Source organism: Triturus cristatus, chromosome 1_1, assembly GCF_964204655.1.
Source record: "Triturus cristatus chromosome 1_1, aTriCri1.1, whole genome shotgun sequence".
NCBI lineage: Eukaryota > Metazoa > Chordata > Amphibia > Caudata > Salamandridae > Triturus > Triturus cristatus.
In genome coordinates, this window is record NC_140579.1 from 1,073,150,491 (window position 1) to 1,073,176,118 (window position 25,628).

Below are 25,628 nucleotides of genomic sequence, written 5' to 3' on the forward strand. Positions count from 1 at the left end.
ATTGGTGATTGAAGGGTCTTAAAACTATTTTGTCTGTGGCTTGACAGTGATGGAGCAGGGTTTTGCAAAAATGAAACCTGCTCGAATCTATACCCCCATAATACGTACTAACATTAAGTAGACATAGTAAAACTAATGCACACCAACATAAACACAAGGGAACTGCTTTGCACAAGCCTGAACTAATGTGTAATTACATCGTATTGTAATAACCTTTGTGCTTTTGAAGAAAACGAAGAAATTGCACGGATCGGCTGCAAGTGCATCAGTATTTGCATGTTGCATCCTGCTTTAAAGTAATAATTAATGCTGCTTTTGCACTAAGCTTATGCTAGGTGACATTAATGGGGAATAGTAAATGGTGGGGTGTAAACAGTGAAGGTTTCATTATCATATAATTAATAAATGTTCATTTTTCATCTACTTTAGTGTGCTGGATGGAGCATCCATTTTTCATAAATTATCGGAGGTGGGTGGGGGGAAGCTCCAAGGAGTGATTCTGTTCTGTCACGAGGAAAGCAAGACGCGCTGTGCACCGTAGATGACATAAATGAGTGAAGGCCTGTGTGACAGATGTCTACCACACTGGCCTTCACTGTACCCGAGCGTGGGACCGGAGATGTTCTCTGCAAATAACTTTATTTCATGAATAAAGAATGTACTTATGTGGGGAACGTGCGAATAAACTGAAATTCAGACCATGGGAACTGTCTTCCACAATAAAGTTGTAGAATAAAGGTTAAGTCATGGTGGCGTGACAACGCCTCCTCCCCAACCCACCAATCCCTGTGCGAGTTCGATTGTAAAATGCAACATTTGTGGGATGGACATGTCAATTTTAGACTATAACTAAGGTGCCTTTAGGGGTGTGGTTTAGAGAGCTTAGGCTGACAGGAGAGAAGAGGGGAGATGCGTCGCTGTCTGTCGGTTTGCAGAGAGGCCTAGCTGTTCCTGACCTGTCCTGTCCTTATACCTTTTGTTCCCTGATCCTTATTGGGGAACACCCATCATCTCCTGGGTCCAGGGGACGGTTCTTTTCCCTACAGACTAATAGGTTTGTATTTAGCCTATATCAATGCAGAATTTAAAATATTAATGTATGTGTCTCTGAAACTTTTGTCTCTCCACCTTTCCACTCCGTCAATAATATATTGATATGCATTATTTTAGGAGAACCTATTATCTCTTCATCTATCCCTCTGTTCGGTATATAATGTGTGGCATAACTATTTGCTGAAACTTTTGTCTCTTACCCTATCCACTCTTTCATTGTATAATGTCATTGCGTAATGAGTCTGTGTTATATATAATTTCTCCTATCATGAGATTCGATGTTTGTAATTGTGACCTAATGCAACTGAGCATTGACCTATAAAATTGAGATAAAATTAATTATTAACCTTATCGAGAGTCTGTAATTAATTGACTAAATGGTTGGTAAGTTAGTAATTATCATTACCATCAACTATTCAACTAATTGGTCCATCGACCAAATAGAAGGAGAGTTGATATCAAGACTAGTTATTTAACGGATGTTCCAATAGGATCTATAAAAGGAAATATTTGATGTAACAAACAAATTGACCCCAGCGCATCAGGGATACTGGGTGAATGTGTATGCGCCATTGTAGTGATGTTGTTGAGTATCGATCCCTAATTAATTATTGTTCTTGGTGCTGGATCAGTTTCTTGGTAGCAGAGGGCGGTTTAATTATTGATTAGTTTGGTAATGATTATTGATCATATGTTCTTAACATGAAAAGTTAGTGTCATGTTCTATGTTGTCTAGAAGTACAGATACGGAGATACCTGAGGAATCCCAGGAAGGAATCTGCCGGAAGTAGGCAGAAGAAGAGTGTGGTAAAAAAAATCACACTGCAGAAGTACTTTGTCTGTTGAAATAATGCCTAAAAGCTATGGAGGGCTTTAGGTGTTATATTTAGGGAAATTTTGTACATGAGTAGAGTGTTTAAATAGTGAAGGGTCCACTTTCGAAACTCTAGCCTTATTTCCAAGAGAATAGCAAGACTCCTTTTCACAACAAAAAGTCCTCTTGTGAAATCTTGGTTTTATCCCTATAAGAGTAATAGGTCCACCTGGAGTTTGTCTGAAGGGTAAGAATAGTGCTGGTCATTATTAGGACTCAGAGTGAGAAAATCTCTGAAAGAATGAAAACTATCTATTTATTTAGTGGAACAGACAAAGTAGCATTGTTTTATGTTGTTACTTATAGAATTTTGACTAAAGAAAACACAGAAAAATATTGCCATAAAAATTTGTAAAGGAAGGGTCAGTAGAAGGAGTAATACTGACCTCAGAAAAAGCCACGCTGACACTGGTCAGGCAGCGGGCGTGTACTAAATTGTGAATGGTTGGTTGATGTGATACGTGCTAGTATTGGTTGAGACTTTGCTTACATAGCACTGCTCTGATTGGTTAGTTGGTGTAAGACGCGCTGGACGGAGGTTAACCAATGGAATAAGTAGAATTATGGAAAGGTTGGTTTTGCTTGTTCATGATAAGACCCATTAGTAGAGGAAGCCAGAAAATGAAGTTAATGTAGAAAATAAAGAATTTCTTCAAGAAAGACAAACCAATTGTGACTAGAGAGGGAATTCTGATTCCGCCTCCAAAAACGCCTGCTTCTTTTATGATGTTAGAACGAGGATATCACAAGTGTATGTGGTTGGAAAATTGGATTGAGAATACGAAAGGTGATAGTGTTTTAGCTTTTCCGCTACAAGATACAGTCAATGTGAGGATATAGCAGAATTTGAGAAATCGAATGAATTCATTAGAGCCCAATCCTACATTGACACTGTATGAAGCATTGGAAGAATGGGAAGTTGAGGCATTCAAAAGAGAGAAATATAGAGGAGGTTACGGAAGATATAGGAGCTGGAGACATGGTTATCCTTTTGAAAGTAGGGAAGAAGCTGAAAAGATGGAGGAGAGCAGTGGTAACAGAAGGATTATACAGAGTTTTTACGGTTGATGAGCAGACGGGAAGTAAATGTTAGGAGAAAATAAACCATTTAGAGACTCCAAGTGTAAGAGGTGATATGAATGATTCTGATGATGATGATTTGATAGAGGTCATCATGAATAAAAGACCTCTGCCATATGAATAGAATTTAGGGGTAGTGACTCCAAGTGCCCCGCAAATGGGAACTCCGTTGACTCCGCAAGATTCATATATTTTGAAAGTAATGAAAGAAAATGAAGCAAAATTGTTCAATAAGCCAAGATTAGAACAGGTTCAGAAATTGAATCAGTTGAGTTTAAATGCAGAAACATTGACGGTACCTGTAACAATTGGTCCTGTAGTTCCGTTGTATGAAGATAGACAGAATGTGTCTAAAGTGTATGCATTAGCCGTGCCAGGAAGTAGCATCAGGAATGGTACGAAAGAGGATGGAGAGGCAAATGCGAATAATACATTGTTAGATCTTCCGATTAGTGAGTTGATAACTGAGACCCCTTAGAGAAATATTCAATTAGAGCCAAGAAGAATAGGGCTAAATGTCACTCCAATAGCAAGGAGTTCAGCAGGTCCCTCACCAGAAGAATTAAATAATTGGATAAAAGAAATGACGAAGCCAAAACCTCAACCACAGAGTATAAATGTGTGTCAGTTGAAAGTGACTTTGGAAGAAATGATTATTGGAACGATAAGTATAGACAGAATTAGGGACCTATTGTGATGAAGAATTGTTGTTTTGTGTAAGAGTATTACTTGGAGGGCCAAGAATCTACATGACAAAATGTCGGAAGCTGCTAATGAGTATGGAGTAGTGAAGTACTGGGTATTTTAGACCCAGCGGTGCAGGGGCACACACCCTATGACTTCGGGGTTTCACCCTGTTCCGGACCTACAGAAACACAGAGTCTTCTGGGTGAAGTCAAAGAATCGTTTATTGGCTGCAGACCAATGACAGGTATCCTAGAAGTACAACAGCGTGTATGTTCTCAGGAGACTGCTGGAAATCATAGGAACGGACTACATCTTAAATAGGCCTTTTTCGGCCTCAAGCATACATTCCTGAGTTTTATGAAACGGCAATATAACAGTGTACATTACAAAGAAAAGGCAGAGTCATGATGACCATCCCACATTCCAGTTCGGCCAACTCACAATGATTTACACAATAAGGTTGCGATCCCACGTTAGATGTCAGTAGACCCCCCAATAAACATGAGCATCTCCTGTTTTGGGAAACAAGTCATAAAGCAGGAACAAGCAGGTGTGGAAGAGATTAGCCGGGGGTTTGTGTAGGATGAGAAGGGTTTTATGATGGGTCGAGCCCTGATGCTAATCACAGGTGGACGGAGAAAGGGGAGCTCGTGAGACCGGTTTGACCCGGGGCAGCAGAGCCAGCTGCCCAGGTCACCGAGAAGTCACGGGAAAGCACATGTACTGAGAGGTCCGTATTTGCTCCATTATAGCCTATGTGAGGGCAATGACAAGATGGCCACTGCTTCCAAAATGGAACCCGCGTAGTGAAGCAGAATAACGTGTACACAGTGCATTCAGGGCTAGAACGACGAGTAAAGCACTCGTACATGCCGCATTTACCATTTGCGGTTCGCTAATACCACATAGACAGGGGTAGGGCCCTGTCCCCTACGCGGTCCCGAATATTAAAGTACGACAGACCCTCCTTTTGCCCTTACATAGGCAATCCCTATACTCATCTTAATCCGAGTCCAGGTCAATGTTCGCAAAGTCATGGAGATGTTGCTGTAGCATCATCCTATTACTTAGCTCGTCTCTCGATACAGGTTTCCTTACACATAAGGTAGCACAGAGACCACATATCGCAGGAGCACACTGTATACACAGGCAGAGCAGGAAAAGAATGGCTAAGATCATTCCAATGACCATCAGAACTTTCCAACCCCAGGCAGATATCAGTTCCCAGAACCATCCCATCAATGACCAATCTCCCTTATCCACGTGTATGGCTTCAGATATTTTATGGAGTTTGGAGATGGCTTGATACACCGTTGGAGCATTGTCTGGAATGAAAATGCAGCAACTGGATTGGATGACCTTGCATACCCCACCGCGGTCTGCAAGAATAACGTCTAGGACCATGCGGTTCTGTAGAGTCATAAGGCGGTCCGCTTGGAGCTCAGCTGTCAGATTACTAAGGGCACCAGCCGTTACATTGATAGTGGATTCAACCACACGCGTCAGCTGTCTCAGGTTCCTACTATTGACCATAGGTCCCCAAAGCGGCAGGAAACCCAAGAAGAAGTCTCCTGCTTCCTGACCGGCAGTGTCCTCCTTACTAATTACACCTCTCACAACTCTGGTCTTGTGATAGTCAGAGGCAGCAGTGAAGGTAGGCGGTAGCAGATTCGCAATATAACATGTGCCCGAGAAATCAGGGGACAACCATGTATATGCTCGGTTATTACAGATGAAATAGGTACTCTGGGCAGCTAGAAACGCTGGGGAAAACTGTGACGGGAAAGTGTACGTTTCGGTACAGTCACTCCTTCCCAGTTGAGCCCTAGGGTTCTGACCATTACCCTGTAAGCAGAACCGACCCATGTGGGGTACGACCCAGATTGGAGATGAGATTTTTCGCTGTCTTTCACCCAGACTAATACTATACCCTGTCGCGTTCCATCCTACATAAGGTCTCAACTCTTCTTTGGGAATGGACGAGTATGCATTGATATCCCTACTCATATCGGCAACTCCTTTCATCAAAGCCTTATTATTGGTGATGGGTCTGATGGAACGCGGTTGGCGAGGGGAGTACGTCTCCAGAGCATAGAGAAACATGGTCTGGAATGCCCATGATGATCCATTTGAACTATACGGCAACACCAGGTAGGGAATACCCTTGTTAATGGTATGTGGCATTAACCCACAGACCCAGCAATTGGTCGTATTCACTACTAGCTGGTGCTGGTGCAAGAGCTGGATAAACGAGTTATTTACGAATTCCGATCGTCTGGTCTGTTCGTGCTCAGGCAGGGGGTGAAAAGAGTGAGAGGAGGCAGTAGAAAGGAATATAGGCTGTTGAGTGGGTGCAATAGGCTTTTGAGCGGAGAGGAACACAAGTCCTACAATAAACATCATAATACTACACAGTATAAAAAGGCACAAAAAGACAAAACATTTACTTTTTACAATTCCACACATCCTGGTTTTAGAGCTCATTTCCTCGATCGGTCTCTCCATCTTAAAAAACTCCATCCTCTACTCGGGCCGCTCGCGGCGGGTGAGTTTCTTCTGCTGAGGAGTACGCCTGCCAGTCCAGGGAAACGCCCTAGACCAACCAGAACCGTCGACCTAACGTCTTCGGCCTGTACCCCAAAGTCTTGACACCGCGACCCTGCGGCAGAACCCGGATGGTGGTTCGAAAAACAAAAAATCAAGAAAGTCTTTCAGATAGGAGAGTAAAAAATGTCAAAAAGGAAATAGTGAGGAAATCTTTATTTGTCCATGGGCCTAGGTCTCAAATTATAACGTAGACGGCCAGGTGCCGTTTGGTCTCGAAACAAAAGTTCAGGCTCAGTGGTGTCCAATCGATTCGATGGTGGCACAGCTTCCTGCAGAATATCGTCACTCTCTTGGTCTGAAACTGTGCCTCTTAGGCGTGCATCACTGAATGGTGTGAAACGGAGTACAGTGTCTGTCTCAGAGTCGGTGATACCCTCTTTGACCCACCGGTCATATGGCAAAGGCAAGGGGACTACCTTGCAGTGGGTACCATGAACCCAGTGCTTCTTCCCTTTCACTCGCACCGCTGACCTTGTCGATAGTAGAACAAGATGAGGGCCAAGCCAGCGGGGCTCGTCGTTGCTCTTGCGCTGGAAGTTCCGCACTAGCACCCACGTACCAGGGTTGATAGGGTGTCCAGGAGGTTCAGAGGCTTGGGGAAGAGTATCATGTACCTGTTGGTGCAAAACACGCAGTTTAACAGTCAAATCATACAGGTAATCAAGCAGCACTGGATGCTCTATCTCACTGAATTTCGTGGGCCTTGGCACACCCCATACATTAGCCGGGCGGCCAAAGACCACCTCGTAGGGGCTAAGTCCCACTCGTGAGTGTATTGTCATTCTGGTGGACAGGAGTGCTAGAGGCAGGGCATCAGGCCATTTAAGACCAGTGCTAGCCTGAATTTTAGCCAACTTGAGCTTTAAGGCTCCATTGTAGCGCTCTACCAATCCAGCTGATTGGGGGTGATTTGCAGCGTGGAACTTCTGCTGGATGCCTAAACCTTCACATACATTCTTCATCACTTTACCCACGAACTCACTCCCATTATCACACCAGACCACTCTCGGCATTCCAAACCTGGGGAAAAACTCCTTCACAAGGGCTTTGGCTGTGGATAGGGCAGTGTTATCTTTTAGAGGATAAGCCTCAATCCATTTTGAGAAAGCACAAACAACCACTAGTACATATTTCAGGTTGTTGCATCTTTCCATGTGAATAAAGTCCAGCTGCAAAACTTCGAATGGACATGATGGGGGCGCAAAGTGACCGGCCGGAGTTGGGGTTCCCCTACCAGGGTTGTACTTCAAGCATACCATACAATTCTTGACCACGTTCTCTGCACACTTGGGAATCCCAGCATTCTGCCATACTGGAGCCAACAACTTGCATATACCTTTCGTACTGATGTGTGCCATTCCATGCGCCATAGTAACTACTGGAAGCACATACGCGTCAGGCAACAACCATCGCCTATGTTCTGTCAGATCAGTCCAGCAACCATTCTCATCCAACTTACCCATACTCTCTCTCCACTTGCTTAACTCTTCCTCTGTGGCTTCAGCTTGAAGCGACTTCACACTCTCTATTGTGTTCTCACACATTCCTACATCATTAACCCATCTTGCGGGGCCTGCAACATACATTCTAGTCTTCACATTCTGTGCGGTTTCTCTCGCGGTCTCATCAGCAAACGCATTCCCACGACCAACATCGTCTGTGACTTTCCTGTGCGCACTGCATTTCATGATCGCAACTTGCAACGGTAGGGTCAGTGACTCAAGGAGATCATTCACCAACTTGCCATTCTGAATTTTAGCTCCATGTGACGTCAGGAACCCACGCTCCTTCCACAAACGTCCAAAATTATGAGCCACGCCAAAGGCGTACTGGCTATCTGTATATATATTCACTCTCATTCCTTCAGATAACACACATGCTCTCGTGAGGGCGATTAATTCTGCTGCTTGGGCCGAATTATGTGGCACTCGTGCAGTTTCCACAACCGTATGTAAAGTCGTGATAGCATATGCAGCAGTCGTGTCACCATTAGGGAGCTTAAAACATGAACCATCTACCCACAAAGTACCATCACACTCAGTCAGGGGAGTATCTTTCAGATCCACTCTTCCTTTCGTCTCTTCTTCCGTTCTAAACAGACAGTCATGTCGCTCAATCTCATCTGAGTCTGCTGGAATCGGCAACAACGTAGCTGGATTCAGCGTATTGCATCGTTTTATGTGTATGTGATTCGCTAACAGTGTAAGTTCGTAACCCGATAGGCGTGCACTAGTCAAGTGTTGTGTCTTGGTTCTATTCAATAATGTGTCTACAGCATGTGGAACCATAACGATCAATGTGTTGTCCATTACCAGACCAGCAGATTGTCGGATAGACATCGCTGCAGCAGCTGTCGCTCTCAGACAGCTTGGCAATGCCCTCGCTACAGGGTCCAAAGTGGATGAAAAATACGCGCATGGGCGCGGTCTGTCGCCAAAAGGCTGTGTTAACACTGACAACGCACATCCATCTTTCTCGTGCACATACAATGTAAAAGGTTTACTGTAGTCGGGAGTATCCAACACAGGTGCTGAACATAATGCATTACGCAATTCCACAAAACTTTTCTGGCACTCTTCAGACCATGGGATAGGATTCGGTGTGTCTTTGCATGTTAATGCTAACAAAGGTTTTGCCAGCAAGGAGAAACTAGGGATCCAATGCCTACAGTATGAGGTAATGCCCAAGAAAGCACGTACTTCTCTCTGTGTCTTTGGCACACTCAACTGTGCAATGGCTTGAATTCTCTCTGGGGTCAGTCTCCTTCCCTCCTTCGATAAGAGATGACCTAAGTAGGTCACTTCTTGTCGACAATATTGCAGCTTAGATAAGGACACCTTGTGATGAAAAACGGATAAATGGTGCAACAATGACAATGTGGCTTCTTTGCAGATCTTTTCAGTATCCGCAGCGATCAGTAAATCGTCTACGTACTGAATCAGGATAGCGCCACTAGGTAAAACAAGTGCATTAAGCTGTGCTTTCAAAGCTTGACTGTATATAGATGGACTCTCACAGTAGCCCTGGGGAGCGCGTTTGAAGCGGAAGCTTCGGCCTCCCAGACTGAACCCGAAAATGTCTCTACTCTCTTCTGCAATTGGAATGCTAAAGAAAGCATTCTTTAAATCGATCACTGAAAACCATTCAGCAGAGGCTGGAATCATCGTTAACAAAGCAGTTATATCAGGGACAACTGGAAACTGTGGCACAACAATCTTATTAACCTCTCTAAGATCAATCACAAATCTGTAAACAGGTGGCTGTGAAGGATCCGTTCGTTTTAAGACAGGTAAAATCGGGCTATTGCAAACGTTGCCTCTTGTTTCTTCAATCACACCCTTATCAATAAAGTCGTGGACAATGTCTAACAATGCTTTCTGGCCTTCATTAGAGATCTTGTACTGGGGAATACGTGGCAGTCTGACATTAGCCTTTAAAGTCACCACGTATGGCGGTATCTCCAAGAGGCCCACATCATTGGGACCAGTAGCCCAAAGGGCATCCGGAAGGGATGACAGTTCAGGCGGCATTGTACTTTTGGACAAGTACATTGGGGAAATTACTTTCTTGCCTAATGTAAGTTGTACTCCCGAAGGAGAACAATACAACGTGGCATGCAATCTTTTCAACAAATCCAGTCCCAGCAAATTCTCACCACAACCTGTCGTCAGAATCAGAGGTGCTTTCAGCTCACAAGGTCCAACAGAAAGTGACACGGGACTAGAAATCGGGTTCCTAACTGGGGCGCCAGAAAAACCTACCGAAACATTTATATCGCCAGACAAAGGTGCGCCAGGGAGTTTGGAATGCATAATTGAACTCTTTGCAGCACCAGTGTCTAGCAGAAAAGGCTCCGTTACATTTGCTGTAGTCACCTCAACATACGGTCCACTCTGATCCACTGGCACTGAAACAACTCCCTCTCTCTGTCTACGGCTGTCCTAGTAATCATTATTTTCTGCATCACCATCTTCTGCATAATAATCATTATTATAATACTGTGCCGTATTACCAATCGCGTTAGCTTGCTGATCAAAGCTATTAATGGTATTCTGAGGCGGCAGAGGACGCGCATTTTGGGGAACACTTCCACGCCCTCTACCTCTAGGAGCTTGCTGACCACCTCTACCTCTTGTGCCATACATATTACCATTCCGCTGCATTAATTTAGGGCAACTATATTTAAAATGACCTTCCTCTTTGCAGTATGAACATTGGTTGGGACCTACAGGGACACGTGGTTGATAATACCCATTCATTTGCTGATTGTTCTGAAATTGTTGGGGTTGGTGATAGACACCTTGGGGTTGCCTATAATTATTTTGACCTCCACGTGGCGGATAGGCCTGCTGTAAAAGGACCTTTGTCTTTAATTCCTTCGTTTTCTTCTCTGTTCTATCTTTCTCGTCTTTATCTCTATTTTCATAATACTGTGCGGTAGCCAGTATTTGCGCTGAAGAGGAAACGGCCCAAGAACTCTCTGAATCTTTCAACTTTTTACACAGGTCAGGGAGTAAATTCTGCACAAACTTATCCACAAACAGCCGTTGGCCACCCTCAGTACTCATATCTTGCCCACTGTGGTCAATGAACGTTTCCTCAAACCTAGTAAAGAAGTCTGACACTGTCTCATCCTTTTTCTGCTTGCATGCAGATAACTTGTCCCAATTTACGCGCATTGCTGGCATTAGTGTCTTCATATACGTGATGATTCTACCAGGGAGTTCAGCCACTAAAGGCTCAGGTTTCGCGCCACCAGTTTGTCTTGCATCGGCAGCAATAATGTTAGCCCATGTATCCCCTAGCTCTTGGTCATGATCCGCATTACGGATTGACCCCCATAGGGGCTGTGGAACAACATTACCAAACAACATGTCTATGTCGGCCAGATTCATAATACATGATCCTGCCGTTTGTGACAATTCTTTATAATAACCTGCCGGATTTTTACGGGGATCAGGTAAGGACTGTTTAAGCGCTAACACCTCAGAGCGCTTCCATGGAACATGCACCCAAACACGCTGGAAATGCGCTGCCACAGCGGGGTTAGCACCGACAGCTGCAACCGCTTCCTTCCATACCGGGGGAACTTCTCTCATGGGGTATTGTCGCACTTTCTCCTTTCTCCCCACAGGGACATCCTGTTCGAACAATGACTGTTGACATTCATCATTCCTGAAGGACAGTACAACCGCAACTGCTTTATCTATATCGCGGTCCACAATCATACCAGCTCCAAAATCGGACCTTACTCTACACAATTCTCGTGGCCTCGGATTTCTACCATTATCCTCCAATTCCTCACAGAGAATTTCGCACATCTTCTCAAACACATATCTCTGCTTCGGGGCATCCCACTGATGGAAGACATTAACAATTGATTCCACATCATACAATGAAGGGAAAACAATCCATCTGCGCGCCATGCTGTCTATTAAGTTCTTCTCGTCAGAGGTAGGCAACTGACTACGCAATTGCTTACGCTGCAAACCAGGAGTCGCACCAGACAACTCAAAGAGAGGCGACATTAATGAAGTAACCACATTAGCTAAACGCTGTCGCGCTGAAGGAGAAGCTGAGGCAGAAACGGGAGGGAAAACAGAGGGAAGAAAAGAGGACGTAGAAACAGGTACCGAAGTGGTACAAGGAAAAGTGTTGGGAGAGGCCGCTGGTGAATTAGGCAAGGTTACAGGAAGCGCGGGGTTAGTTGGAAGCACAACTGGCGGCCCTTGAGGGGGCTGCGTTACATTAATAAGAGCCGGTTGTGCGGCAGCTGGTGGTTGCGGCAAAGCCTGCAACACATTAACTGGAGGTGGCATATTCACAAGCTGAGGAGGCGCCGTAGCATTTTGCGCATATGGGGGTGGCGAACTCAACAAGTGTGACATTAGGGGATCTTTCTCCTTGTCTTCGGACTCATTTTGCTTAGAGTGCGGTAAAGCCGGGTAACATTTGTCAATCCCTAACTTACGCTGCCTGTGCAATTGCTCGCTCATCTGCTCCTCCTCATTGTCTCTAAATTGTACAGCTGCTTGCATTACTGACATACCTTTCTCTCTTTTATTCTTTTTCGCTAGCTTAATTTCCTTCTGTTTGGCTTCCTTCCGCCATAAGCGGAAAGAGTCAAACATCGCCGGCCGGGCTTTCTTCTTAAACAATTTAATTTCCAAATTATCTAGAATATCGGTATCGAAACTACCATTTTGGGGCCATTTTAAAACACCGTCCTTCCTGGTGTAGTGGATCCACACTTCGTTATATGCAATGGGGCCTACGCCATGTTTTACATAGAGCTCATAAGTTGGAGTTCCAACCGGAGGAACCGGACATGATTCTTCCAGCTGGAAATCTTTTCCACAACCCAAACAGAATAGTCTACCAAATATTCTAGAACCAGGCATCTTCGCTCACTAGTCTAGATCCAAACGTCAAAGGATTATCGATTACGATAGTCTCGTGAATGCACGAATCCTCTGGCTTTGGGGTTTGCAAACACCAAATCACCAATTACCAAATCAAACCAAACGATCCCGAGGGATACCAAAACAAATGGGAGACGCTCCACTTATACTTAACTGAATATTGCTGATCGATGACGTCACCAGAAGACTCTCTCGATTGTTTCGCTTTCTCAAACTCGTCAAGGGTCCAAAACAGGTCGATTAATCAGGGCAGCAGTCCTTCGTAGCCGTCGGGACGCGGAGAACCTCGCAGAAAAGACTTTCGGACCACGTCGACATGCAGGGGTCGATGAAGTGGCGGCCTTCCTCCGGAATTTCCACACGAAGCTCCTCACGAACCTCTGGCTTGGACTGGTACCGCTGAAATCGGCCCCACGTTGGGCGCCAAACTGAAGTACTGGGTATTTTAGACCCAGCGGTGCAGGGGCACACACCCTATGACTTCGGGGTTTCACCCTGTTCCGGACCTACAGAAACACAGAGTCTTCTGGGTGAAGTCAAAGAATCGTTTATTGGCTGCAGACCAATGACAGGTATCCTAGAAGTACAACAGCGTGTATGTTCTCAGGAGACTGCTGGAAATCATAGGAACGGACTACATCTTAAATAGGCCTTTTTCGGCCTCAAGCATACATTCCTGAGTTTTATGAAACGGCAATATAACAGTGTACATTACAAAGAAAAGGCAGAGTCATGATGACCATCCCACATTCCAGTTCGGCCAACTCACAATGATTTACACAATAAGGTTGCGATCCCACGTTAGATGTCAGTAGACCCCCCAATAAACATGAGCATCTCCTGTTTTGGGAAACAAGTCATAAAGCAGGAACAAGCAGGTGTGGAAGAGATTAGCCGGGGGTTTGTGTAGGATGAGAAGGGTTTTATGATGGGTCGAGCCCTGATGCTAATCACAGGTGGACGGAGGAAGGGGAGCTCGTGAGACCGGTTTGACCCGGGGCAGCAGAGCCAGCTGCCCAGGTCACCGAGAAGTCACGGGAAAGCACATGTACTGAGAGGTCCGTATTTGCTCCATTATAGCCTATGTGAGGGCAATGACAAGATGGCCACTGCTTCCAAAATGGAACCCGCGTAGTGAAGCAGAATAACGTGTACACAGTGCATTCAGGGCTAGAATGACGAGTAAAGCACTCGTACATGCCGCATTTACCATTTGCGGTTCGCTAATACCACATAGACAGGGGTAGGGCCCTGTCCCCTACGCGGTCCCGAATATTAAAGTACGACAGAAGACATTGAGAAGTCGAAAGTATTGCAGAAATCATACAGATTGGCTTTTACTGACAAAGATTTAGAAAGTTTGAATGCATCTGGAAAAAGGTTGCAAATAAAGGAATTCATTAATATCTTGAAGAAATGGGGAGATGTAGAATGTTGGAAAGTTAGATGGATGAAAAAGAAGGAAGATGCAGCTAGTAGCATCCATGTTTCCCATGAAAGAAACAGAACAGGTTGAAAGGGTGTGTCCGATGAGAGAAGTACCAGGTGGTTCCTTGGACAAGACAGGATATATTGTCTTTCACAAATGATTTTCCTAGGTTAAGAGAAAAACTGGTTGAATGGTACAAGCAGGTAGATAGGTTTGTAAAAGTATCAAAGGTTTTGTTAAAGGATTTAGATGGTCTGTTTGATATTGTTGTTCCAGCAGATTTATGGACAGAATGTAAGACTACTGTTGATTGGCCAAAAGATGAATACCCTAGGGATCCTAAAACAGGTGCACCATCTGAAGAAGTAATGAAAAAGTATAATCAGGTAATCACTTACTTAGGTGTCGATTCCGATCCGGGTCGGACAGCTCTCCGAGAGCTGTCTGTAGCCTTACCGTGCGACCGACCCGAACCCGGAGCCGGTCCGTCCTGTTGATGAAGTATGATGCGCATAACTGCCAAAATCCCGACCGACACTTAGGCTGTGACACAAGCTCCTTTCTCCGTCCAAGCCGTAACTCCTAACGCCGAACCAGGCGCTCGGAAGTAGTATCCATAGCAGTTTCCGCCCTGACAAGTACGATGCATACTTCCTACGTGCCAGACGGGTCGCCACGTACGGCACGTCACAGTATCCGGAAAAGAAGCATATCAGCTACGATTCGCGCCACAACTCAAACCACAGCTACGAGACGGACCAGCTTGCAACAGAGACGGAGCAACAAGCAGCGTGTACGAGACGAACACATCATGACCTGTTGCCCATCACCCCTGCCACCCCCACTCATAGGGGACCTGTTGCCCATCACCCCTGCCACCCCCACCCATAGGGGACCTGCTGCCCATCACCCCTGCCACCCCCACCCATAGGGCTTATGTTGCCCAGCACTACTGCTACCCCCACCCATAGGGGACCTGTTGCCCAGCACTACTGCCACCCCCACCCATAGGGCTTATGTTGCCCATCACCCCTGCCACCCCCACTCATAGGGGACCTGTTGCCCATCACCCCTGCCACCCCCACCCATAGGGGAACTGTTGCCCATCACCCCTGCCACCCCACCCATAGGGGACCTGTTGCCCAGCACTACTGCCACCCCCACCCATAGGGGACCTGTTGCCCATCACCCCTGCCACTCCCACTCATAGGGTTTATGTTGCTCAGCACTACTGCCACCCCCACCCATAGGGGACCTGTTGCCCAGCACTACTGCCACCCCCACCCATAGTGGACCTGTTGCCCATCACCCCTGCCACCCCCACTCATAGTGGACCTGTTGCCCAGCACTACTGCCACCCCCACCCATAGGGGACCTGTTGCCCATCACCCCTGCCACCCCCACCCATAGGGCTTATGTTGCCCAGCACTACTGCTACCCCCACCCATAGGGGACCTGTTGCCCAGCACTACTGCCACCCCCACCCATAGGGCTTATGTTGCCCATCACCCCTGCCACCCTCACTCATAGGGGACCTGTTGCCCATCACCCCTGCCACCCCCACCCATAGGGGAACTGTTGCCCATCACCCCTGCCACCCCACCCATAGGGGACCTGTTGCCCAGCACTACTGCCACCCCCACCCATAGGGGACCTGTTGCCCATCACCCCTGCCACCCCCACTCATAGGGTTTATGTTGCTCAGCACTACTGCCACCCCCACCCATAGGGGACCTGTTGCCCAGCACTACTGCCACCCCCACCCATAGTGGACCTGTTGCCCATCACCCCTGCCACCCCCACTCATAGTGGACCTGTTGCCCAGCACTACTGCCACCCCCACCCATAGGGGACCTGTTGCCCATCACCCCTGCCACCCCCACTTATAGGGCATATGTTGCCTAGCACTACTGCCACCCCCACCCATAGGAGACCTGTTTCCCAGCACTACTGCCACCCCCACCCATAGTGGACCTGTTGTCCATCACCCCTGCCACCCCCACCCATAGGGGACATGTTGCCCAGTATTACTGCCACCCCCACCCATAGGGCTTATGTTGCCCATCACCCCTGCCACCCCCACCCGTAGTGGACCTGTTGACCATCACCCCTGACACCCCCACTCATAGGAGACCTGTTGCCCAGCACTACTGCCACCCCCACGCATAGGGGACCTGTTGCCCATCACCCCTGCCACCCCCACTCATAGGGCTTATGTTGTCCATCACCCCTGCCACCCCCACCCATAGTGGACCTGTTGCCCATCACCCCTGCCACCCCCACCCATAGTGGACCTGTTGCCCATCACCCCTGACACCCCCACTCATAGGGGACCTCTTGCCCAGCACTACTGCCACCCCCACCCATAGGGGACCTGTTGCCCATCACCCCTGCCACCCCCACTCATAGGGCTTATGTTGCCCATCACCCCTGCCACCCCCACCCACCGTGGACCTGTTGCCCATCACCCCTGACACCCCCACTCATAGGGCTTATGTTGCCCATCACCCCTGCCACCCACACCCATAGGATGGGTGATGCCCCACACATCCATCATACTCCAACATTAGGTATGTCAGCAAAATACATCCCCCCTAACATCATGACAACAGTGTGTAGTCTGTGACAAATGCCCACAACAGTGATTATGACTTCGAACATGCAATGTAACTACCATCACATGGCATGTGTGACCTACACAAGGCAAGCATCGCTATAGCACTGTGTCAATGTAAAAATAACACCCCCTCACTGTGTAGAACAAAAGTTAAGTGTGGGGTTCCAAACTGCAGCAAATGTCGAGCATTGTGGTGATGGGGTCTAAACCCCCCTGTTAGAAATGGGATCTCTGGTTGGCTAAGGCTTGCGCCAATGCCAGGCAGAGACTACCACTCTAAGTCAGGGTTGGGGAGTTACACGCCAAGATAACCCCTGCTCACCCCCTTAGTAGCTTGGCACGAGCAGTCAGGCTTATCCCGGAGGCAATGTGTAAAGCATTTGCGCGCGCATCGAGCAACAACACCCAAGGCCCACCACAAAAGAAACTCCACACAAGGTTATATATAAAAATAGCCTTTGTATTATACCAAAACACATTAGATAATATTCACACAATTTACACTGGGCCAACTGGCACTGGGCAAAATTTACAGGGGACTATTTACACAGGACAGGGCCACATGGACCACTGTCAGAAATAAGCACTTGGTAGAACTAGCACTTTGTAGAAATAGCACTTTTAGAACATAGAATAATTCTAGCACCAAATAATCATTGTAGAGCACAACCAGTAACCACTGGTAAAAGGTAAGTACACCCTACGCAATCCTAAACACCTTAGGCATATATCACGCAAGGAACCATGAACTCACTAGCATAACCTATACTAGGAAAACAATCTCCTATGCATAGACAGATTTAGAAATAGAAATAAGCATAAAGGCAATGCACATTACGCAAAAGTACACATGTAGAAATGACCATGTACCCTAGGTGAGGGCACAACACAGAAAAACTGTCTCCAGGCCAACTTGGCCTCTCAGGGGCTCAAACGCCCTTTGTCCAAAATGTCAGGGCTGGGCTGCGCAGGCAGCCAAGGAAGAATGCGCAAGGATTTTGAGGGCCTAAACGATGCAGCTGCCCACTAAGTGCTGGGCAGCTGGGAACCTGAGCCTGGCACCAGCGTGCCTCCTGGCTCTCCTCTGGGCACTAATAAACAATAGGGTCCAAAACAATGTGGGAGCCTTGTAGGCTCTAAGAATAAAACAACTGTGTCCTCAGGAGCCTCGTGGGCTCTAAATCATCAAGGAGTGCTGGACAACGTGGGGGCGGCCCGCTGTCATCCGGGGCCGCTCTACCGCAAAAGGAATGCCCAGACGTTGGAGTCCCGCTCGGGGGACTCGTGAGCCCTATAACAAAATGTGCCCCAAATCACGTTGGAGCCTCTCGGGGGCTCTAAAACAGAGAAAACGCTGCACGTAGCAGAGGAGTGACCCGCGGGGACGCTCGCACTCACCGTCTGCTTCGGAGGCGGCGTCTCCTCTCTGCTGCGTCTCCTCTCTGCGGCGGTAGGGGAAGCTCTCTCCCCTCGGCTTCCTCCCGGCCCCTCACAGTAGTGGGCCGGACTCTGCCACAGGCTGGGCTCTCCCCTAGCACAGGAGCCCGCGGCCTCACATGCTGCTTCCGGCCTCACGTCTCGGGACAGGAGCGCGGGGTGGGCTCCCGTCCGCTTCCTGTCTTCGCAGAGGCACTTCCGGGTCACCACGGGCTGCGGCGGTGATGCAGCACGGTACGGGGTAGGCACCCGTTCAAAAGACAAGTCCCTGGCGGGGTGGGCACCCGCTAGGGATAAAAATCAGTAGATATGCGGGGTAGGCTCCTGCCGCGATAAGAAGCTCAGGGGGGGAATTCCACATGCTGGGATTCCCTCGCAGCCTCGCGCTGCAACAGAGCTCGCTCCTTCCCCTTAGGCACAACAATACAGCGCTCACGAGGCGCTAGCCCGCAAAAGTCCTCTAAAAGGCCAAAATAAGAGAGTCCTTGGGGCTGGGGAAACCCCAGCAAAGGGCAGTCAGGCAGGCCAGCACGCAGGGACCCCCAGGAAGCAGCAGATGGGTCCCGCGGCGGTTCCTGCTGGCCTTCCAAAGTAAGCACAAGCACCACAATCCAGCGCTCCCAAGCGCTAGGGCAAAGTTCAGGAACAAAGTCCTTAGGAAGGCAGGGGGGCAAGGGCTGGGCCCAGGGGCCAGCTCACAGGGCCCTCCAGGCAGGGAGGCAGTCCCCAGTGGCGGTCCTCCTGGTGCCCAGTAGCAGCAACAGGCCCCCCTCCAGTTAGGATCAGAAAAACATTTTACATGGGGTCACAGCCCCTTTTTATATACACATTTCCTTTGTCTCAGGCTGCAGGGTTAAGGAAAAACCAGATGCAACTGGTTTTGGAGCACTCTGTTGTGCTCAGCCTCTCTCCCCATTCACTGGACAGACTAGGGACATCAGTCGCACCACAGGGGGCGGAGCCAGCATTGTGTAGGGAAGGCCCAGCCCTATTCAGGTCCCAGGTGCACTCCTCCCACCCATCTGGATGTAAATCTCCCTATTCACCACTGGGGCAGACCCATCCTGACTCCTGGAGCCAGGCACACCAGCCAATCACAAGCCAGACAGTCACTTCACATTTATTACACAGACATGCCAGCTTTTAGAAGTGGCACTTCTACACTAGACACAGTAACGCCGCACACATCATCGCGCAGCATTCAATCTCATGAGTTTGCACATACCAAACTCGACCCTGCACTCCCCATGCATCAGGAACTACCATGTACACACACGTTCCCCATGCGTTCCTATGGGAGGGCAGGTCAGTCTCACTAAAGACATACACAGCGAGGACGCACTTTCCACTGGGACACAGTGTAAAAGCGCCTAGAGGCCTAAAACCACTTACACAACATAGGGAAAGGCTAGGACAAATGCAAAAAGTTTTGGGGGGTGAACCTGCCAGAAGGGCCAAGTCCAACACCCCCCTCATCACAGTGACCAAAAGGTAAGTGACATTATTATTATAATTAAATTTCTAAAGCGCTCAGCTACCAGTAGGTTTCCCGGCGACATCATGGTCAAAGCTGCAAATGCCAAACAGCATGTATGATTCCCGGTCCCAACACATGAAACACTTTTGGTGCAAAGTAGTGGTTGTGTCCCATACCCACAGAGATGTGGTGAGGCTAACAGTGCTGTGAAAACATAACATACTCTCGGCCATGTGCAGACAAGCACCACACATGGGGGCTGACAATGCGTACAGTATACAATGACACAAAAGCAGAAGTGACCATCACAAAGCATACACACATCTCGAAAATAGACACACAAATCAAAACAACCTGTCTAGACTGTAGGTGTCAGGTCACAAACTCCCATTCCATGGCAGCAATGGCACCTAACAAACAGGATGAATGTGCACAATGATGTGATATGACTCACAGGGACAGCAGGGTAAATCACAAAAACAACATCCAGACAATGGCCCCCAACAGCAATACCAATGCACTGGTGCAGATGCACAAACACAAACAGGCAACCTCACACTGCACACCTGACACAACATGTGTGCGTGTGTGTGTCTCAGTATCCCCAGGCAACTACACAACACATGAGGGGGACTGAACCACAGTGAGACAGATGTGGACACAGTGCCATACGAAAGTAACCCATCATTGGGAACCCCTTAGTGGGCAATCAGGCATTGTGAGATGAGAGGGAGCACAACAGACACATGTGACACAAGCTGGAATGAACACAAACTAACACAGCAAGAGACTGACACACAACAGCACTACCCCCAGGGACCAGACATTGGGGTGACACAAGCATGCATGACACCTCCACTGTGATGACAAAGGTAGATGTCGTACAAACTGTGAAACCCAGACATGTGTCCTGTGCCACAAACTGAAAGGTACCACCTAGGGACAACTACATGAAATTGCGAACAAACAAGTGCCTTGGGGACCCCTGACTGTGTCCCATCTGTGTCTGGCAACATCATCACAACTCAGAACTAACAAATCCCAATGATGAAACACCAATTAACATTAGTGTGTCATGCACCCACACATCCGGTAGCCCATGGCAAAGTTGTGGGATGAACACAGTACCACTCAGCAAGCATAAACAACAGGAACATATCAAGGGAACACTGCCTGTGTATGAAAAGGGATGTGGACACACACACACATGCTCACACAACACACACCATGGGCCCAGTCTATGTCACGGAACAACACACTTACTTGAGGGGACCCAACTCCTGTGTAAGCCCAGCTGTGCCAAACATAGTCACAGCATGTCTCAGCCATATCAGCAGCACACTTGGTCATTCAGCCATCAGTAACCACACAATGATGGCTCTGGTCACAACAACCTGGGTACGGGAGTCTCCCTTAAGTCATCTGCACATACTCAACACATATGTACAGCAAGTTGCACAGAGGACCCAGTTGCTCCTACACCAATGATGCCCACACCTGTAGGTCCAGTGGAGATGTGCCCAAAGTCTGGGGAATAGACAAATTGGACAATAGGAGGCACATCAGATGTGCATGTGTTCAAGCCACAGATGTGACCAGGCAAATGAAATGTACACAGAGATGTCCACAAATTGTTGATCATGACACACCCAGTTAGCTGCAAAGGATGACATGGATACCGACCAGAATAGGATACATATCTCATGGACCACATGGAGTACCTCACATCAACACCTCAGTATTCAACATTGGAAATCAAGCATTACAACTGAAAGGTCATGCTAAACATCATCAACCTAATGTACAGCAAAATCAAGTTCACAAGGATAAAGAAAAAAGCTTTATTCAGCAGATGAAAATGGAAACGTCCGTTCAACACAAAGGCCAATGGCCAGTCCATTATCAAATGACAAGGAGTGAACTTGAGTGACAACTGTCACACGTTGCTTGCCTGCACTGCTAAGGACAGGGGACATCCCCTTGGAGGGGTATACATGGGGGCAGGCCAGGCACCGCAGGGACAGGATCAGGGCACAGCAGAAGGAGGCAGTGAAGGGGTGGTGGATGCAGGAGAGTCACTTGCAACTGCAGTGGAGCTGACTGAAGTGGTGGGTGCAGTCACAACTGTGGAGCACAAGTCAGATGGGGTGGGTGCCGGCACAACTACAGTGGGCAGGTCAGATGGAGTGGATTGGGTCCCCACTGCAGTACCCAAGTCAGACAGGGTGGTTGTGGACTCCACCGCAGTGCCTATATCCATGGGAGCGGAATGGGGTGCAGGTGACGTCAGCAGGACAGAGGGGGGGACATGGTCCCCACATCAGTGGCACTAACCGTCTGACCAGGTGTGGAGGAGCAAGTGGTGGGGGGGAGGGCATCACCATTTTGGGGATGGTGTATCTGTGGGTGTGGGAACCCGGGGCAGGGTGTGGCAGGGGAACCTGTGGAGTGGTGGCCTTGGGGATGGAGGACGGAGACTTCGTTGTGGAGCTGCGGGGTGGGGTCTTGCTCTTCCGGCTCCGGGGGGACTTGCCGGTGGGGGCCTCAGTCTGACAGTGCCTGGGGGAGGGTGTCCGGGTGTGAGGGGCACTCCCCTCTGTGTGTGGGGACTTCCTCTTCTTCTTGTAATCTGGATCTGCTGGGTCGGTGGGTAAGAGGCCAAGGTCACAGAGGAAGAGCTTCTGTGGAGATGGGGTTGCAAGTGAGGCAAGGGAAGGGGGCTGGGAGGGAGAGGTTTCGGTGGACTGCGGAGTGGTTGTGGATGACTGTGTGTGTGTCTGCAAACCATCCCCTGTGAGTGTGGTATCAGTCCCCTGCGCTTGCTTGTGTGTACGTCTAGACCTTGGTTTGGGTGTTTGTGTGCAGCCCGTGTCTGTGGCTTTGTGAGAATGTGTAGGTGTGTGTGCTTGGGACAGGTAGGGTGCTAGGAATCGTGGGTGGTGCAGGGGTAGGAGAGGTGTGAGACTGTTGGAGAAGGGACACTGCTGCCGTCGGGGAGGAGGCCACGGACTGATTGGTCCTCTGTAGGGCAGACATGCCCGATGAAATGCCCTCTATGAACGACACCAGTTGGGTCAACAGACTGGTGTGTGCATGGAGGACACTCAGCATTGATGTCTGCCCTGCATGGATCTGTCTAAGTAAGTCCACAGACTCCTCACTCAGGGCAGCAGGGGACACAGGGGCAGTTCCTGGCACAAAGGAGACATGCTCCCGAACACGGGAGCCTCCACGGACCTCTGGGATGGGAGCTGATGGGAGGGTGGTGATGGTGGTGGTGGGGGCGGTGGCGGGCACAGCTTCACTAGCTTCGGTTTGGTGGCTGCTGACACCCGCCTCCACAAGGGAGTCATCGTCAGAGCTGCTGTGGCCCTCAGCTGGGGTGGATGGTGCTGAGGACTCCTCGGTGTGACTCCACTCGCCCTCCATGCCACTGGGTCCCCCCGACTCCTCTCCTTCTGTCTCAGTCAGGCTCTGTGGCTCCTCCTGGTCCATGGAGCTGTCCCCTCCTGTGGCCGTGGATGTATCTGGATAGAAATAGGAAGAAAGAGAACAACATCAGTAACCTGCACTGACTGCACACACCACAGTGAGTACATCACATCACAGACCAAGCCCTGCCATTATCAGCTGAACACTGCTCAAAGTGCTCACACTTAGAATAAGCCAATTGTCATTCTCACCATCAACCATGGCACACATATCCCTCCTGGACTTGCACCCATATGTCTGTTGCATGTTGGATGGTAATACCCCAATGTGCCGACATGCACCACCCACACATTTGTTGGACATGCAAGTGAACATGTAGGAGTATGTCACTATACACACAGCACATCTCTTGCCACAGAGAAAGTACAGGTGCCCGGATGAAGGGATGGGCAGAGACTCATTTCACATGCTTGTGATGCATGCCAGCAACACACACTATGATGTTCACATGTCCTGATAGTCAATGCCACACTGGGGTGCATGGAACACACTTGAACACAATGCAGGATCACTCATAGCAAGTTAAATGCCATGGTACTGGCATGCCTGGAAAGTCAGTCAACACTGTCTTCTGTCACAGGGGCAGGGCATCCAGACAACAACAGTATGCACCGTGTCACAATTATAGCTCAGGGATAAATCAAACTCTGCTGATGACAAGTGCACTTGCCCATCCCCTGCAACCAACATATCCGTGACCCAGAAGACCCCACATCATGCAAATCAGACATATGAGTCTCTGCGAACACAACTCCCTGTACATTAGCACATCACAGTCTGCTGTGCATGTAACCCAGCTGCCTGAAGTGCACAGTTGCATACACCATTGTGCAATGTCAAATGATCACACACCTATATGTCACACAGGTCTTGTCTCTCACAGTCACATCTCAGGTGTCCTGCTGACCCTCAAAATCATTAACACCCCAGTTGTACATAACAGGAAGCCACACCATAATGACACAGAGGCAGACACCTGAAAGCACATGTCACTAAGCACAACCTGTAAATTGATACACATAAGTAGGATAACAGAGTGTTTCTAAATGCCCTTGAGTAGGCATGACTGCCCAGGTCTACGTGAAACAGTGTTTGGCCCTGGACAGTAGTCAGGTAGCTAAGCAAGTGTGACGTACTGGATATCCATACTCCTGAGGCCCACAAATTGGAGTTCCCTGCTGCATGGGTTTGTTTGAAATACCCCAGCCACATGTGGCGAGTCAGACCAGCAATTGGAACACATATCAAGGGCACACACAGATCACATGTCAGATCCCAGGCAGTGGGTAAACAATTGACCCACCCATGAAACACACACCAGAGTCACGGTAACAGATGCTGTCCGGAAGCTGAAGCATAGCTGACTGCAGGGACACAGTGCCCTAGTGATACAAGCAACAGACTGTAGGGGCCACACCTGTGGAACAGATGAGGAGGGTGCATCACACAATTGAGGGACCTGAGTATTGGACTACAAGACCTATGTAATGTGGAAGTGTGACTAGGCCAAAAGACTGCAATTAGCATGTCAGACATAGTACACAGATTAGGCCTGGATTTACCCCCTCCTTGCTGCTGTCTGGCCTTCAGCTGCCTATCCAGGACCGGGAAGACCAACGCCAGGATCCTGTGCATGTGAGGGGTAAGGGTCCGGTGTCCGCCCCTCCTGCGAGGAGGTGACAGCTTCAGCTGGACTCTTGCGATCCTCCGAGTCCAGCCCGAAGGTCCTGCCACCTCTCTGGCAGTTGCGGATCTGGCGCTTGTAGACTCCCACCAAACGAACTGCCCGGGTAATGGTCAGCCACATCTCCTGCTTCTAGTGGGCATCAACCTGTGAGGATGACAAAGCTAAAAGTCCATTAACGCACAAGCCCCATATTTGTGCTGCAGACAGTTGGATATACATGTAGTCATCACAAAGGGAGATGAGTGACACAGGTAGTGCACCCATGGAAAAGGACAAATGCCCTGCATGTCTCACATGTTAACAATGCCTGGAAAGTTTAGGCTTGCACAAATGCACTTTAGCAGCAGAACACCTGTTCATTACATGTACATACACACTTTGGGGGATGAAAGTACTCAGTGAGAATGCTTGCCACTGGTGTACACACTGCTAGTACTGCTAGTCAGACAACATGCATAATTAGGAAGGCAGTGGACTGCACACTCACCTGCCCCCCTGGTTTCACATACAGCTTGCTGTACTGTGGAAGGAGCCCGTCCAGCAGGGCCTGGTTCTCCTCCTCAGTGAAGGCTGAGGCCCTCTCCAGAGTACGTGCCATACCAGGAGCCAGAGGATGCAGAGACAGCAGCATTGGTAGCAGGGATATGGTCCAGTAGCATGTAGTGCAGGCAAGTGAGCTCCCTGGGGGCCAGCCAGCCTTATATCTGTGCTGCATAGGCAGACTCTGTGCCATGTGTCCCCAGTGATAGGTCCAACACGGTTGCAT